At 60.2% G+C, this 15,851-nt stretch overlaps 1 protein-coding gene and 1 long non-coding RNA gene across 4 annotated transcripts in view; one reads left to right on the forward strand and one right to left on the reverse strand.

The window, feature by feature from the left end:
* Positions 1-4: 4 nt before the first annotated feature.
* Positions 5-2,941, reverse strand: LOC134476553 (uncharacterized). Its single transcript, XR_010048337.1, has 3 exons — positions 2,492-2,941; positions 922-1,147; positions 5-718 (listed from the first exon to the last, which is right to left on the reverse strand). It is a non-coding gene; the product is annotated as an uncharacterized LOC134476553 (long non-coding RNA).
* A 1,612-nt stretch (positions 2,942-4,553) lies between these two features.
* Positions 4,554-15,851, forward strand: part of Rara (retinoic acid receptor alpha) — a 40,945-nt gene continuing 29,647 nt past the window's right edge. The window contains exon 1 of one of the 3 annotated variants that reach the window (XM_003466940.5): positions 4,554-4,669. The gene's annotated coding sequence lies outside the window, so the exon portion shown is untranslated. Of the gene's footprint in view, positions 4,670-14,051; positions 14,193-15,851 lie in introns of those variants that run through there. The other 2 variants (XM_063251506.1, XM_063251504.1) reach the window with 2 other exon arrangements.

Consider the following 15,851-nt stretch of genomic DNA (forward strand, 5'->3'; position numbering starts at 1 on the left):
AGGAGAGCCAGGGTCCCAGGCTGTGCCTGACCCACATGGCCCTGCAGGAACTTGATCGTAGCCCAGTGATGCACAGGCCTCAGTGCCCACCGCACCCTTGAAAAGTGATCCTTGCTGCAGCAGGTGGTGCAGGGAGTGCCCTGAAAGAAACACCGAGCCCATGGGGCCCCCCATCTCGGGCCCTGTGCCAGGGCGGGGTGGGGCTAGAGAGCCAAGGCAAAGCATGGCATCGTCTGAAGGCTGATGGAAAGCAGGGAACTGCGGGATTGGGAACAGATGTGAGGCTTGACTTAAATTACGTTTTATGGGATGCTGCAGCCTTGAGAGACGTGACTGCTTCACAGTTTGTTTCTACACTGGGCAGCTGCTGTCTGCCCGAGTCCATGGCGGGAGCCTGCCCGGAACCCAGCCAGCAGCCGCCCCGCCTCACCGGGCTCGGCGCCTTCCCTGCTTCAGGCTCCAATGGACTCCCGGCGGGGGTGAGGGGGTGGTGTGACCGTGGCACCTCCCTGGCCTGCAGGGCTTCCCCCGAGGCCTCTTCCTCTCTTGCTGCTGGAAAGAGGGCTTCCTGGGTACTGGTTTTCCGGTCTCCTTTCTTGCACTTCCCCCACCATCCATTTCTAGGTCATCGCTGCTCTTAGGACTCCGCAGCTGTGGTGGGCTTGGTTCCAGCAGCGATGCGTGAAGCAGACTTCAGTCCCACTTGGCTCCTGCAGCCCTTTTGGGAGCAAAAGCTGCTATAGGTTTGTCAGCGAAGTGTTAAGTGTAATTCAGAGGGCCGAGGAGGAGGAGGAGGAGGAGGAGGGGTCCCTGCTGCTGAAGCCCAGTGGGTGGAGGCAGAGGGGTGGGATGGGTCTGTGGGTCAGAGCTTTCACCAGAACTCTGCACTGCTGCCCATGGAGTCATGGCAGAGGTGCTGACCTGCATTCTTCCTCAGCTGCGTCCTGGTTTATCTTTAAGTAGATTGTGCTTCCGAGGAGTGGAGTGTTTATTACTGGCCATGGAAAAGGATTTGGGTGCAGCAAAGTCTGCACTTCATCACCAGTGCTGCTGAAGGTGGACTGCCATATGAGGCGTCGCTGCAGGAGGCTGAGGCAGGAGGACTTGCAAGTTCAAGCCCAGCTTGGGGGTCTTAGCAAGACCCTGTCTGAAAATAAAAAATAAAAGGACTGGGGAGGGGCTCGGCGCAGAGGCCCCACCTCAGTCTTCAGTACCCTCCTCCCCCTAAAAAAAAAAAAACAAAGTGGAAATATGGTATGACAGGCCTAGGCTGCCTTTTCCGAAATTACTGAGAGCTCTTCCCTAACTACTGTGAGGAAATACAGGCCCGACAGAGGGTCTCCAGTATCCTCAGGTTTGAACCCAGGTCTGCACACCAAGCCTTCTGCCAGCCCCCAAATTCAGATCCCCTTTACATTTGTGTCTGTCCCCAGCATGAAGGTACCCAGTGAGTACTGAGTAATTGTGCAGTGGACAGATAAACAGACCAATCTTGTGGGTAGTGGAGGAAAGGCCTTTGGTGGCTTGTGCTGGTGGGGGAGCAGCCTTATGGAGGGTTCTGACCAAAAAAAAGAAAAAAAGGGGGCTGGGGATTTAGCTCAGCGGCATAAGCGCCTGCCTTACAAGCAGGCAGTCGTGAGTTCGATCCCTGGTACCGATAAAAATGAAAAAGACCAAAAAAAAAAAAAAAAAAGAGGGTTCTGGGAGCAGCAGTGGGGCATCCATGGGCCTCCGCGTCCCCACCACCTTGTCCGAGGTAGCCGAGTCCTGCCTCCCGGACATCTCCCATGTTGCTTCGGGAAGCTTTGGCTTTGGGGTGCGTGTCTTACTGTGGCCGGCATATGGGGTGCCCATCTGAACGTTGGCACGGGACCAGGGAGGACTCCACCTTTGGTTTACTGCCCCTTAGCTTCGGGGCCAGTTTACTGCGGGGGACGCGCTCTCAGGGCGCAGGGAGGCACATTCCATAGGGTCGAGGGTGCGCACCCGCGGCTTCCCCTTGATTTCCAAGCCCGGCCCCTAGGCACCTGCGGGAGGAACTAATTGGGGGAAAAGGCCGCGGCCGCCGGAGAAGCGCAGGCAGCGCGGGCTGGAAAAAGCCCTAATTGGGCTCTGAATCAGTCCCGCCGCCTTTGATCCCGCCCCCATTTCCCACAGCGCCCGAAAGAGCTGCATCAGCACTTCGCGAGCAGGGTGCGCCGCCGCTCCCCTCCCCGCACCCCACGCGGGCTGCCACCATGCACCGCTTGTCTCCTTCGGTTACGATAATGAAGATGCTGGGAGATAAAATGTGTATTTAATAAAGGTGGGGGCGGGGCGGCCAGGGCCTTTCCTCTTTGGGGCCTCGCCAAGGCTGGCGCGGAGAGCGAGGGAGGAAGACTTGGCCCCAGGGTGTGGGCTTTTCTAGGCCTCCGTCCAGCTGACTTCACTCCCGCTGTTTGCTCTAAATTCCCCCACCTCCAGCCCGCACCCCGCACCCCTGCGCGCCTACCTCCCTCCCAGTTCCGACGGGCGGGCCGGGCTGTGCGCGCCGACTTCTCCGCAGCCCGAGGTGACCTGGCCTTCGGCGCAGCACCCCCAGCCCAGAGCCCGCTGCAAGGTCGGACTAGGGCACCCCCTTAGACACACCCGCAGCCCCCACCCGAGCCGGCCGGAGACGCGGGCTCCCGGTAGGGGGCGAGCGCTGCAGTTAATGAAGACCAGCTGCCCGGCTGGCTCGGCCTCCGGTGGCGGCGACGGTGGCGGTTAGGGCTAGGGCGGGAGGGGTGATTCTGTCCCCGGCACGAGGATATCCTGTGGCAGCCGGCTGCGCACCCAGCTCAGTTGTTCCTCAGTTTACAAGCGCGTCCGCCCCCGGCCTCCCCTGTTGCACGCAGCCCCCTCCCAGGGCTTCGGAGCACCCGCGCAGCGGGGCCCAGCTGAGATCTGAGGCCCTGAGCCATCCTGTAAACACTCATTAACTGCCTGGGAAGGACCAGAGCCCTGTTTAACAGCTGGGAGAGAACCCGGGCACATGGGGGTGAGAGGCTTGACCTGAGCTCACCCCGCGGCTCCACCCACGCCTCCTCCCAGGTCCTCACGGTCTAGGTCCCCCGGCCCCTGCTTTTTCCTGCGAGACAGAAAGGGGTAGAGAGGTGGCTAGTGCCCTCTTGCCTTCTAAGAAGAGGCTGCTCTGCTGATCCAGCCTTTGCCCAGTGACACTTACTCTGCTCTGCTCCAGGAGATAACGTGCAGCTCTCCTTGCAAAATGTTTTCCCATCAGCCAGGCCTGGTTTGGGGGCACATGCCTGTGATCCCAGTGTGCTGGGAGGCTGAGGCAGGAGGATCATCACAAGTTTGAGACCAGCTTGGGCTACTGAGAGAGACTATCTCAAAAAAACAAAAACAAGGGCTGGGGATATAGCTCAGTGGCACAGGCACCTTACAGTGTGAGGTTATGAGTTTAATTCTGGTAACCTCCCCTCCCCACCAAAAAAGGCAAGAAAAAGCCCAAAACAGATTAGTTCCTTTTGTTCATAAAGGCTTAGGGCCCTTGGGGCTGGGGATTTAGCTCAGCAGCATAAGTGCCTGCTTTGCGAGCAGGCAGTCTTGAGTTCGATCCCTGGTACCGATTAAAAAAAAAAAAAAAAGGCTTAGGGCCCTACTGAGAGCTGGGTCGGGTACTGATTGACCTCTGGGTTTCACATCCTATCTTCTGGCCATCACCATCTCTAGGTTTTGTTTTGTTTTGTGTTTGATTTGATTTTTTGAGTTTTTATTTTTGTTTTGGACTGGGGATCAAACTCATGACCTCTTACTTGCCAGGCAGGTGCTTATGCCACTGAGCAAAATCCCCAGCTCATGTTTCTGGTTGAGACAGGCTCTCCCTAGGTAGTCCAGACTGCCCTTGAACTCGTGGTGATCCTCCTGCCTCAGCCTTCCGGAGTGCAAGATTACAACAGGCCAGGCCATTTCTAGTAATGGGTGTAACTGGGACTCTCACCTGCATGCCCCCTACCCTCTCCAACATACCCCCCCCCACAGCCTAAGGAGATGAGACTTGGATGCCATCTATGTTACTGTGCCCTTTTCCCTGACTGAAAATCAACTCTTTCACCCCCAGCCTCCTGGGTCCAGGAACAGTGAGTGGGGCAAGCTGGGGGGCTGCTGTAAGTCTGAAGTCCAGGACAAAGGCGTGTTCCTGTCCCTGAGTTCTCAGTACCTGAAGGGCTGGCTACTCAGGAAGGAAGGAAGGAAGGAAGGAAGGAAGGAAGGAAGGAAGGAAGGAGGGAGAGAGACCTTAGCCTCACCTCCAGCCCATGCCCCACTCCCTCTGCGGCCTCTAGTCCCTTGTCCTCCTGTCTTCAGCCCCAGTCATTCAGCAGTTGGTTGCCTCTGAGCCGGAATCCTTCCTGGTTCCCATCGTGCCCTTGATCCAGGGCCAGTCTCCCTTCCAGGGCTGCCTCTCCAGCCTTTCTTAGTACCCTTGTGCCCACTGACCTGGTCCAGTAGGCAGGGGGAAGACAGAGTCGGCTGCCAGCTAGCCGGGTGGACGTTAGGACCCAACGGGAGCCGGGGCTCCTGCAGCAACCTAAGCAGAAGCTGGGGGGAACCCTGAATCGAGCCGCCGAGAGGGCTTCCCCGGTCCTCCCGGGAACCCCATTGCCCCCCACCAGCGCACACCTGCCAGGTAGGCCTGCACATCCCTCCCGTTGGCCCGGGGCGCTCTCTCCCCACCGTCAGCTCCTTCCCAGCTCAGCGTCGCCCAGCCCTTCTCCCCCACTGCTGCCCAATCCTGGGGGTGGGCACCCAGCACAGTGGGGTGTCTGCAGGCTCCCCCCTGCCCCCCAAGGCCCTTCTGCGGTCCTCTGGGAGTGAGGGTGCTGCAGGGAGGTCTGCCGGGCCCCACGCCCTTGCACCCTGCTTTGCAGCGTTGCCTGACACCCCTTCCCCCACCCCACCAAGCTGCAGAATGGGCAGCACTTGGGGCAATAAGGGCAGCCGAGGGGGGGCTTCCCCTGCTTCCTCTCAGCCCAGGGACCAGGACAGTGTCCCCAGGCCCTCCTCTCCCTGCAGGGGGACACACATCCCCTGAGAGGCCGCCTCTGGCTGGATGGTGGGCTGGAGGCTCTTCCTCCAGGGAAAGTTCTCCCAGCCTAGACAGAGCGCCCCCTCAGCCACCCCCACACCGGGCTCCTGAAAACCCCCTGCTCTGTGCGCGTGTGTGTGCCTGTGCACGCAGGTGTGTGCGTGCAGAGCATGTGGCTGTGGAGCGGCAAGTTCTGGACAGAGCCTCCTGGAGGGCTGGCAGAGGATGGCCCAGGCCACAACACATCCAGATGGCTGGGATAGGGGGTGTGGACCAGATCAGTGAGATCCAGCACCGTGCCAGCTCCCTGGCCTCCTTGGCTTTCGGCTCCTTGGGCTCCTGGGTTACCCTGGAACCGGGGAGGAGTCCCTGAGATTCTACCTTCCTCCTGCGGGCACCCTGGCAAAGGGCTGGATGGCACCCACAGGGGCATCAGCTTGTGGCTCTGGCCTGTGGTGGGCTGGTGGCCCTGCTCTCTGAAGGTGCTGGGTGTCTCACTGTGGCTTGGGTGTGGACAAAGGGCCAGCAACCCAGGTGAGCCGCTTCTGGGGTAGCAGGCAAGGAGGTGGCAGAAGAGGCTGTTCTCACTTTGAGGGAGTCAGTCCCTCTGGCTCTCCGTGAGTGTGTATGTGCGTGCATGTGTGTAAGCGATCGAATAACTCTGGGGTGAGCCCAGCCTCTCTGTGCCCACAGCTCTCCAGGCCCCCCAAGTGAGTCCTGGTGGGAAGGGGGATGGTGGAGGGGCCACAGACTTGGCTCTGCTCTGGATTGGATCGAGAGAGGAGGAGGGTGGGGATCCCAAGTGGCCTGGGAACCTGAGGCCTAAACTGGAACTCCACTTGGGCTACTTTGCCTGGCAGACACCACCGTAAGAGCCCCCGCGACAAGGACAGCACGTGGCCAAGTGCAGGGCTGGTGGGAGTTACGCTGGAGGCTGGCGCCTGGGACTGCTCCCTGAATCTAGGTCACTGTCTCTGCCTTCGGTTTCCTTCCGGCATCCTCGCCCATCTGGGAGATCCCAGACATGGGGCGCAGCTGATGCCCTGGGGTCTGCAAAATTCCCTGCACACGCACACAGGCTGTCGCTGTCACCTGCCCGCCAGGGTGCTTGCGGTCAGAGTCCAGCGGCCTCTGCCTCCCTGAGCCCTGGCCCCACCTTCCCCCAGCCGTCCTGTGCCTCCGCGTCCTTGTCTGTGTCTCTCCCCTACCCAGTGGCCTCCTTGTCCGGCTCACTGGGCAGAAGCCCTAATCGGATGCGACAGCTGAGATGTGTGTGGCGGCTGGGAGGGGGCGGGTGTGCAGCCAGCAGAGGATGGTACAGGGCTGCCCTGGCACTGCCCTGGCTCTGAGCACCTCTATGGGCTGCTGACGCCTACCTTAGCTGTGGCTCAGGGCAGGGGTGCCAGGGCCCAGGAGAGGCAGGTGGGGGTGTGTGTGTCAGGCACCAAGGGGACAGGGGACACACGGTGGCCTTCATAGCTGGCATCAGGACATCTGACTCTGGGCTGGCCTCAGTTTCCCCTTTTTGCCTCCTGTCCTTCGATTGCCCATCAGGCTCTTTGGCTCAGAACCCAGTGCGGGTCACATCTGGGAGCTGTGCGAGGCGCCTCAGGTCTGCTCCTTCCCAGTGAGGTATTTCTCTCTCTCCCTTTCTGGGCCAGGTGCCAGCACTCCTGGTTTCCCTCCTACCCACCCACCCACTTCGCTGTACAGGGTTCCCTTGTGGGGCCCCTGAAGAGAGTCGCTGGGCTGGTTTCCTGCCTCCCTGGTGCTGGGAGGCGTCGGGAATCCCAGGTGAGACGGGGTGAAGGCCCCGGCGCCCCAGCCTCTGACTCAGCTTAGCTGGAGGGCAGCGTGGCCCCAGCCTGGCATTGCCTGTCCTGGCCTCCAGGCTTCTGTGTTTGCAAGCAGCCAGCACAGATCTTCTGTCTTCCTTTTTAGATTTCTCCCCATATCTGAAGGTGACCCACGAAAACTTTGCATTACACCCACATATTTTGGGGAGTGGGCGATCTGTATAATTGAGGCCAGGACACTATTTAGCCTCCCCTCCAGCTGGGCCAGGATGAAGGAAACTGGCACAAATTGCGCTGTGCCAATTCCCTCCACCCTCCCAAGACCGGCCAGGGGAGCCAGGCCCTGCCCTCCTGGTACCCACAGTGCGGTTGGCACTGATTTGTCAGGAATTGGGAAGATTTCCCTCCAGACCTCCTGCCTTCTTGATCCTCCTCCCACAGGCCAGGGGCAGCTCTAGAGGCCCAGTGCTGGCAGGCAGGCCTCCCCCCAAGGAAGGGGTGTGGGATGCCCCTGAGATGGCCAAGTTGGCACCGGTCCCAGGTCAGAGCACTGGAGGAGCTTGAGAGCTGGAGCGGGTGGAGAGGGCTGGGCATGAGCCACCCAGGCCCCTCATTTCCTGCTCTCTGGGCAGCAGTGTTGAGAAAGGCTGAGGGGACTATTTTTAGTTGGTCTGTCCCCTGGCAGGAGGACGTGCAGAAGAGCACGGGGCAGGTCCAGGGCTGGCTGTGGTGAGGGTTGGCAGGCGAGCCCAGGAGTGAGGCAGGGCATTGGGGTGCAGATGGGGCAAGGTGGGTGGGGAGTTGGACAGGGCTGAACCTGGCTGCAACATTGTTGCCTGCCCCAGGGGATTAGTGTGGAGCTCAGGCCCAGAAGGGGCTTGGAAGCCATCTAGATTGTCCCTCTGCCTCACCAGGGGAAACTGAGGCCTACACAGAGATGTGGGTGTTGCAAGGCCTCTCCCCGAGTCGCCCACTGTGCTAGGACCCAAGCCCAGGCCCTGCAAGGCTCTTCCTTGCTCCAGTCCTTCGCCACACCTCCCTGGGTTCCCACCCCCTATGCAGCATGGGGCCCTCAGGCCAGGGGTGTGCACTGCACCCCTCAACAGTCCATTCTCCTCTCTACTTGTGAGCAGGGCTCTCGGGGCAGGGTCTCTAGGGACAGGCCAGCGGAGTGTGTTTATGAGTCTCCTCCAGGCTGGGAGGCTGGGCTGGGTTTGTTTGGGTGACCTGTGGCCTTGGGTGTGAAGGGAGATGTGGACAGGCCCAACACACTCATGCTGGCGAACTCTGGGGCATGGAGACATTTTACACTGGAGATGTCCCACCCAGCTACCTCCTATGAGTGCCGGGACAGGACCAGGGACAGACTTGTCCATAGCTGCAGGACCCAGTCAGGGACAGATGGACAGCTAGGATGTGGCTTCCAGGCTGGACGTTTGCCATCCCGGCTCAGGAAGCAAGCAGGGCTTATCACTGAGAGATGACGTGGGTTTCTGTTTCGGTTTTTGGTCTCCCTGTGTGGTCCAGGGTGGTTGTGATCTTGCAAGGTAGTCCAGGCTGGTTTCAAATGTGTGAGGATCCTCCTGCCTCAGCCTCCCAAATCCTGATTCGAGGATCACAAGCATGCCCACCGGGCTGAGCTCAGGCTATGGGGTTTCTGACTCAAGGTCCAAAGGGATCCCGTCTCTAAGGCGTGGAGGCAAGGGGTGGGTGTTTTTTGTTTGTTTGTTTGTTTGTTTTTTATTGGTACCAGGGACCGAACTCCCGACCACCTGCTTGCAAGGCAAGTGGTTATACTGCTGAGCTAAATCCCCAGCCCCGGGTGGGTATTCTTGACAGTTCAGGAGGCTTGGGGAGATAACTGAGAACATGGTATTGGCCCCTGGGGACCCAGCCTGCGCGGTGCTGGCTCTCTGAGGGCCTTCGTGGTGTCCAGCTGCCAGGGAAGCCGTCCTGCCTTTGCACTCTTAAGTTGATCAGGTCCCTGCACAGGCAGACATGATAACCTCTGTCCCACCTTTTCTTCAGATTCACTTCAGGCCTGGCTGGGAGGAGGCCCAAATCCAACACCTTCTCCCCAGCCAGCCTCCCGCCGCCACTCAGCCGCTCAGGTTCCTGGGCTGTCCCCTTCCCAGAGGCTGCAGATTATGGTGTGGGACATCCTCCCCTTCCACTCCTCGCTCCTGGGGGGCTGATCCCCGCTCCTCCCGCTGCTGCCGTGCAAGTGCGCCAGAAATCAATAGTGCAAATGGACCGAGGCTGTTCAGGCTGTCAGCTCCCCTTGAACTCCCCAACTCCACGGGGACTTTCGGGGTTACTCCGTCCCCCTTCTGGTTGACACACACAAAGCTATCTCTACCTAGTGAGTTGGTTGCAGCGAAGCATGGAGCACAGGAATTCCTGTCTGTCTGTCTGTCTGTCTGCTGTCTCTTCCTGGGATCCTTCTCTCCTCTCCTGGGCTGGTCTCAGCATGACAAATACTCTCTCCAACACATTTCCTACTCTAGGTGGAGTGGGGAGGGGGAGGGGCGGTGGGTAGCCTGCCAGAGGCGGCTGGGAGGGGGGCAGGTGGGTAAGGGCGGAGGATTGCGTGACAGCCCACCCCTTTGGAGCTGGTAACCCAATCCCCGCACCCCACCCTCCCGACTTCCCCCCTGCTCCAGAGCTCGGGCAGCTGCTGGCAGCGCGAGGCTGGCAGAGTGCGTGTGAGTGCGTGTGCGCGCGCGCGCGTGTGTACGTGTGCGCATGTGTGCGCGTGGGGTGGCCGGGGGCTGGGGCGGGGGCGCTGCCGGGACACGTTAAAGGAGCCACCTCCTTGCAGCCGGGCGCAACCTGGGTGGCAGGCGGAGGCGGGGCAGGTGGGAGGGGAGGGCGGGGGCAGAGCGCCAGGGGTCTCCGCGGCCTGAGCTGGCACCCGCAGGGCTGGAGAGCTGGGGGCGCGCGCTGCGGACGGACGGAGGGAGAGAGGGAGGGAGGGGTGGCGGCGGCGGGGCGGGGGGGGGGGGACGGGACGGCCCCCAGGAGGTGTGGACGTTGAAGCTCGGCTTCGCCAGGGGGCGCTCGTAGCCACGGAGGGCACGCACTGCCTTGCCCGTGTCCCCATCCCGCGGCCGTGCCCGCCGGGCCGCGTAGTCCGTGTGGTGACTAAGTCGCTTCTGTCCTGAGGCTGGCAGAGCGCCAGGCTGGCTCTTCTCGGTAAGTGAGTCACTGCCCTGGCATCTCCCCGGATGCGGCTGAGTCACCTGGCCATACCTGCTAGGCGGGTGGGCACCGTGCTGGGGTGGGGGGAGGGTCCTGTGTAGAGTCCCTGCTGCCCCCTCTGCCCTCTCTGACCTCTCTCTGCCGGGTCCTGGCCCTGCCCAGAAACTTGCAGAGCCCTCAAGGATGCTGCTTCTCCCGCGTGCTTGGTGGAGGGGCAAAGGAAAGACTCAGAGCTGACTGGGGTAAACGCCAGGCAAAGAGGGTCATGGGTTCGAATCCCAGCTCTGCTGTGGATAGGCCATATGACTTTGCCAAGGCAGTTTACTTATTTTTAATTTTAATTTCTAATATTTTTTGGTGGTGGTGGCTTTGGGAATCGAACTGAGCTACTTCTCAGCCCCTTGTTAAAAATTTAAAAAATTTTGAAACTAAGCCTGATGGTGCACACCTGTAATCCCAGAGCTTGAGAGGCTGAAGCAGGAGGATTGCTGTGAGTTTGGTGCCACCTTGGGCTACATAGTGAGTTCAGTGCCATCCTGAATTATATAGAGGGAAAAAAAAGTTGGAAAGTAAGATTTTTTTTTGCTTTCTGTTTTTTTTTTTTTTTTTTTTTCTGGTACTCAGGACCTTGTGCTTGCCAGGCAGGGACTATGCTGCTGTGCTATATCCCCAGCCCAGAACACTAAGATTATTATTATTATTATTATTATTATTATTTGAGATCAGGTTCTGAGTACAGGCTGGCCTTGAATTCGCTTATGTAGCCCAGGCTGGCCTGACTCACAACCATCTTCCTGACTCAGCCTCCCAAGAGCTGGATTACAGACATGAGCCACCATACCCAGCTCAGAAAATTATTTTGAGACAGATTCTAAGTCACTAAATTGTTCAGGCTAGACTCAAACCTTTTTCTTCTTGTTGTTGTTGTTCTTCTTCTTCTTTTTTGGTGTTTTGAGTCAGGGTCTTGCCAGACTGGCCTTGAACTTGTGGCAATCCTGTCTCAGCCTCCAAAGTGCTAGGATTACAGGTGTGCTCTATCAGCCTGGCTGTAATGTACTTTTCAAGCCTCAGTTTCCTCATCTGTACAATGGAAGCAGGGGCCTTGCCCATGCCTTCTTGGATAAGTTGGGGGGCCAGAGAGAAGAGGACTGATGTGGAGCTGGTTCTAGCAGATGCCTCACCTGCATGCAGGGGTCCTGGAGGGACAGTGGCTCTTCACTGCTCCTTCAGCCTCCCCTGAATGCTGTGTGCCACCCTGCTGGAAGTCTGAGCCTCCCAGGGCTGTCCTACAGTTCCTCCAGCTGCTGTGCACTGTCCCTGACCACTGCCCACCCATGATCTCTTTGCTTCCTCTTTTTTGATGGGGGTACTGGAGATGGAAGCAGGGGTGCTCTACCCCTGAACTTCATCCCCCATTCTTTTTATTTATTTATTTTTGGTACTGGGGATTGGACTCACAACCATGCACTTGCAAGGCAGGCGCTTATGCTGCTGAACTAAATCCCCAGTCCTCTTTTTATTTTTATATGGAGAATGGATCTCATGAGGTTCACACTCATGCCCCTCTGCCTTGGCCTCCCTCAGGAAGGAACCTGTGGGCCCGAACTACACCTGACTGGTTTCCTCTGTTTGAGAAGGATCCTTATCTTGAGAAATCAGTGGCCAGGTCCTGCCCGAGCATCCCTCCTGCACGCAGGGAAGGGGCCCTGCTCCTAGAGAACCCTGCACCCTGGGCCTGCCTCTGCTTTCCTCTGCTGATCTGCTGGTGCCAGTAGAGAGGCCAGGGCAGCTGCAGTTCAGCTGCTCCCTGGCCGGACTGAGAATGCCTGGCCCCCACTGGGGGACTCCTCTACTTCCTGGAGGGGAGGTTGGATGCGGCCAGGCTTTGGACAGGTAGACTGGCTGCTCCCAAGGTGCTCAGGCTGTGTTTGCCTGAGTGTCTGACCCCAGAGGTGTGTCTTGAGTGTGAGGGAGCTCTCCTCTCCTGTGGAGTGTACTTAGGAGCTCCTCCTGCCCCCTGCTTCGAACCTGTGTGTGGCCAAGTCTTTGCAGTGCTCCTTGGAGCTGCATGTGTGCACACCTGTGCCAAGAGTGTACACACTAGCCCCTAGCTGGGCATGTAGGTGTGCAAAGGACGGTCGGTGCCCAAGTGTTTGCATGCAAAGGTATGAGTGACTCCAAAGCTGGCAGGCAGACATGAAGGTCATCCCCAGGGGAGGCTGGCAGCTGTGTGCACTCACACACACACACACACACACACACACACACACACACACACACACTCTGTCTCTCTCGCATGTATCTTTCCACCAGCCTCTCCCCTGGCCTCGCCTGCAGAGTGTAGGCTGGGTGGAGCTGGTGGCCATTGGAGGTGGGCAGGTGCTGAGGCTCCTTTTAGGTCCCCGCTGTTGTTGTGGGGGGGCGGCTTAGGCTGCAGGCCCTCGGTGTAGGGGTGCTGGGGGAGAAGGGGTTAAACGTTGGCGCGTCCACATCTGGGAGCCATTGTCGCATTCCTGCCCGCTGAGCACATGTTTGCGGATGGATCTGGACAGGACCGGGAGGGAGGGGCGGGGCGGGGTCGGGCGGGCCGGGTGGTTCACACCGGCGGACGGAAATCCAGACAGGAGCCCGAGACAGCCCGGGCCGCGGGCGGGAAGGTGCCGGGGAGGCGCTGCCTATAGTTTCCCCCGCACCGGACCCCAAGACGGAGCGTCCTGCCGGCCCGCCCGCCCTCCAAGGGTGGGAGGGGGGCCAAAGACAGAGCCCACAGAACCCCAGGTCTAGACCCGGTTCTGCAGCGGGTGGGCCCGTGCACAAGGCCCAGGTGGCCGCCTCTGGCTCCCGGTCCTGTCCGTAAAGCCGTAAAGCGGGTACTCTGGGATCGGTGGGGCTGAGGATTCTGCTCAGGTCACCCCGCGAGGTCCTCCCTGGGGCTCCGGTCCCGGGGCGAGTGGCGCTGGCCTGTCACGTGGGAATCCTGGGGGGCACTTGCGACCACATCTCTGCCCAGGAACGCTGCGTGTGTGTTGGGGAGAAGGTCCCCGAGTGGGTGCGCACGCTCCCACCCACGGGGGGGGGAACCGCGATTGTCCCCAACTCCAACGGGCAGCAGGTGGGAGGTTCGTGTGGCCGCGCTGGTGCTGGGGCTGCAGATGGACCACGGCTCAGATCCCGTCGGGCTGGACCTCGGACAAGACCTGGTCCCCGGGCTGATCGCAGGAGGGGTGTTCCAGGGTCCCCCTACCGGGAGCTCTAGGCGCTGCCCATCGGGGAAGGGTCCTTCGCGGGGACTTAAGAGCCCGTCCGGGCCAGTTCCCCGGCCCACTGGGGTGAGAGGCGGCCTGCGTGCAGATCTGCGCTCATATTTTTGCAGATGAGAAAATTTAGGTCCAGAGCGGGGAAGTGACTCGCCCAAGGTCACACAGCTCAGTTTCAGCGGGTCCCTGAGGCCCGTCATGAGAGAAGGGGCTTGGCAGCCGGGCAGCCAGGCAGGAGTCACTGCGTTCGCTTCCACATTCGCCACTTACTCTCTTCCCCAGTTTAGGCTCTGTGTGTGTGTGTGTGTGTGTGTGTGTGTGTGTGTGTGGGCGTGTGTGGGCGTGTGGCTCGGGGAAGGGAGTGTGGGATGCCACACACTGCGGACCTTTCTCCTCCGAGCCCTATTTCCATGCTTCCCGCGGAACTTCACCCCCCTTCTAGCTCCGAATCTCCCATTCTGGCTCAGAGGGAGTGAATCTCTCAGATTCCCACGGTCGGGCCTTCTGCCGCCAGCGGCTCCTTTAAGACTCGCCCTTTTCCCCAGGTCTGTTAAGGAGACAGGGGCGGGCTCCAGGCCGGGGTCACGCCTCCTGGTTGTGATTGGTCGAAACGAGCGGGGGCGGGACCGGGGCGGGGTCTCCCCACCCCGCCGGGTCCCCGCTGCCCCCCTAGTCTGGGGCTCCGGGTAAAGTTTCAGCCTCCGCACGTGACTCGCCATGGCTGCGGCCGTCGCCCCGAGCCCCTGAGCCGCGGCCCCCCGGACGGCCTCTCTCCCGGGACCTCGCACCCCGACGCCGCGCCGAGGTGCCGGGTGCGGACCGACGCTGTGGCCGCGGGAACCCGGACGGGCTGCGTGCCCTCGCCGCGAGGTAACCGATCCCGAGGGACCTGGGGAGCCCTGAGCTGCGGCGGGGCGGCGGGGCCCGCTCGCGGTGGGAGCTGGGGCGGGGACGGAGACGGGAATGAGTGCGGACGGGTTCCCACGGCGCCGGGGTTTCCGGGGCGCCCCGGCCTGCCGCCGCCGCTGTGTGCAGGGCGGGGAGCCCGGACTGCGCCCAGCCTTCGCGCGCAGCTTCCAGGCTTGGGGCGCCCTCCGCGCGTGTCCTCGGCCGCCGGGAGCTCCTTTCTCTTTGCTTTCCAAAACTAGCCAAACAAAAAGACTTTCAAACCTGTTTGGGGAGAGAGCGGATGCGCAACCAGCCAGCCCCCTCCTCCTCCTCCTTGCCCCCCACCCCGTTACCTGAGCCGCCCTGTGTTTTGGAGGAGAACCCGCCAGCCCCCTACCCCAACAGCGGAGGGACAGGGTGGGGGGCGGGGCCCGCTCAGCTGGTTACCCGGTGGAGCCAGGCACAGGAAGCTAGGGTGCCGAGTGACCGAGCTGGTGCCTTTAGGTGTGTGTGGGGGTGTCCGCAGGTTTTGTGCTGCGGGGGTTGTGGAAGCTTTTAGGGGTTAGGGAAGGACGAGCAGCAGACTTCCCGACCTTGCTCTGCTGAGGATGTCTGGACAGGGTGCCACCCACGAGGCTCGGAAGCTGCTAGCCAGATGTGTGTATGTGTCTGTTGGGGGGGGGCGGAACATCAGCTTGGCTGTGTCCCCTAGGCTCCTCACTGGGCACTGTCCTCAAGCTGCTGCTGGGCAGCGAGACAGGCCCCCTGCTGTGCACTAGGTGGGGTTCTGACCAACTCTCTTAGAAATCTGACAGAAAAAAAAATCCCAGGTTTAGAGAAGTTTCTTCACCTAGTTCCCTGTCCTAGGATCCTCAGTGTGCTGGTCGGGAGGGGACCCTCTGCCTCCCACCTTAGGCCAGCATCCTTTTCTGTAACCAGATTACCCCCATGCCTGGCTTTTTGTTTGTTTGTTTGGTCTTAAGACTGGGTCTCACTATGCAGTTCAGTCTGGCCTTGAGCTCATTTTGTAGTCCAGGCTGGTCTCAAACTCACAAGGATCCTCCTGCCTCAGCCTCTTGAGGACTGGCATTACCATCGTGCACTGCCACACCCGCCTCGTGACTGCCTTTGTGCACGTGTGTTTGTGTGTGCACGCGTGTATGTTCTGGGGAGATAGAGACCTTCCACTCTACCTCAGACCTCCTGATCATCTCAACCTGTAGGTGGGGCGTCTCAGGGATTTCTCATTCCTTTCTCTGGCTGTGTCTTCCTAGGGCAAGGTTGTTTGGAAAGAGCTAGTTCAGTAAGGGTCCCCCTCATCTTGCTAGGACATTAGGGCTCAGGGTTTGGAACTCCTCGAATCCCTCAGGGGCTCTTTGGGGAGTTTGGCCTGGGGCAGCTAGAGGTGGCTTAAAGCCTCAGGGCTTCCCCTGGAGGGTAGAGATGAGTCTGGGGGTGGGAGCTACAGAAAGGGCACCAGGGGCTGCGTGTGTAGTTCTCCCTCCTGGGGGAAGAAGGCGAGGTGGGGCCGCACAGTCTGAGGCCATGGAACATGGTGCCTGGGGGAGCTGGGACAGCAGGAGGCCCTCAAGTCTGGGTCCTGAAACAACAAGGTCAGTGGGGTCAGACTCAAGGAGGCCG

The sequence above is a fragment of the Cavia porcellus genome, unplaced genomic scaffold (assembly GCF_034190915.1).
Source record: "Cavia porcellus strain 051 isolate PalLab524CR breed Dunkin Hartley unplaced genomic scaffold, mCavPor4.1 scaffold_6, whole genome shotgun sequence".
Taxonomy (NCBI): Eukaryota; Metazoa; Chordata; class Mammalia; order Rodentia; family Caviidae; genus Cavia; species Cavia porcellus.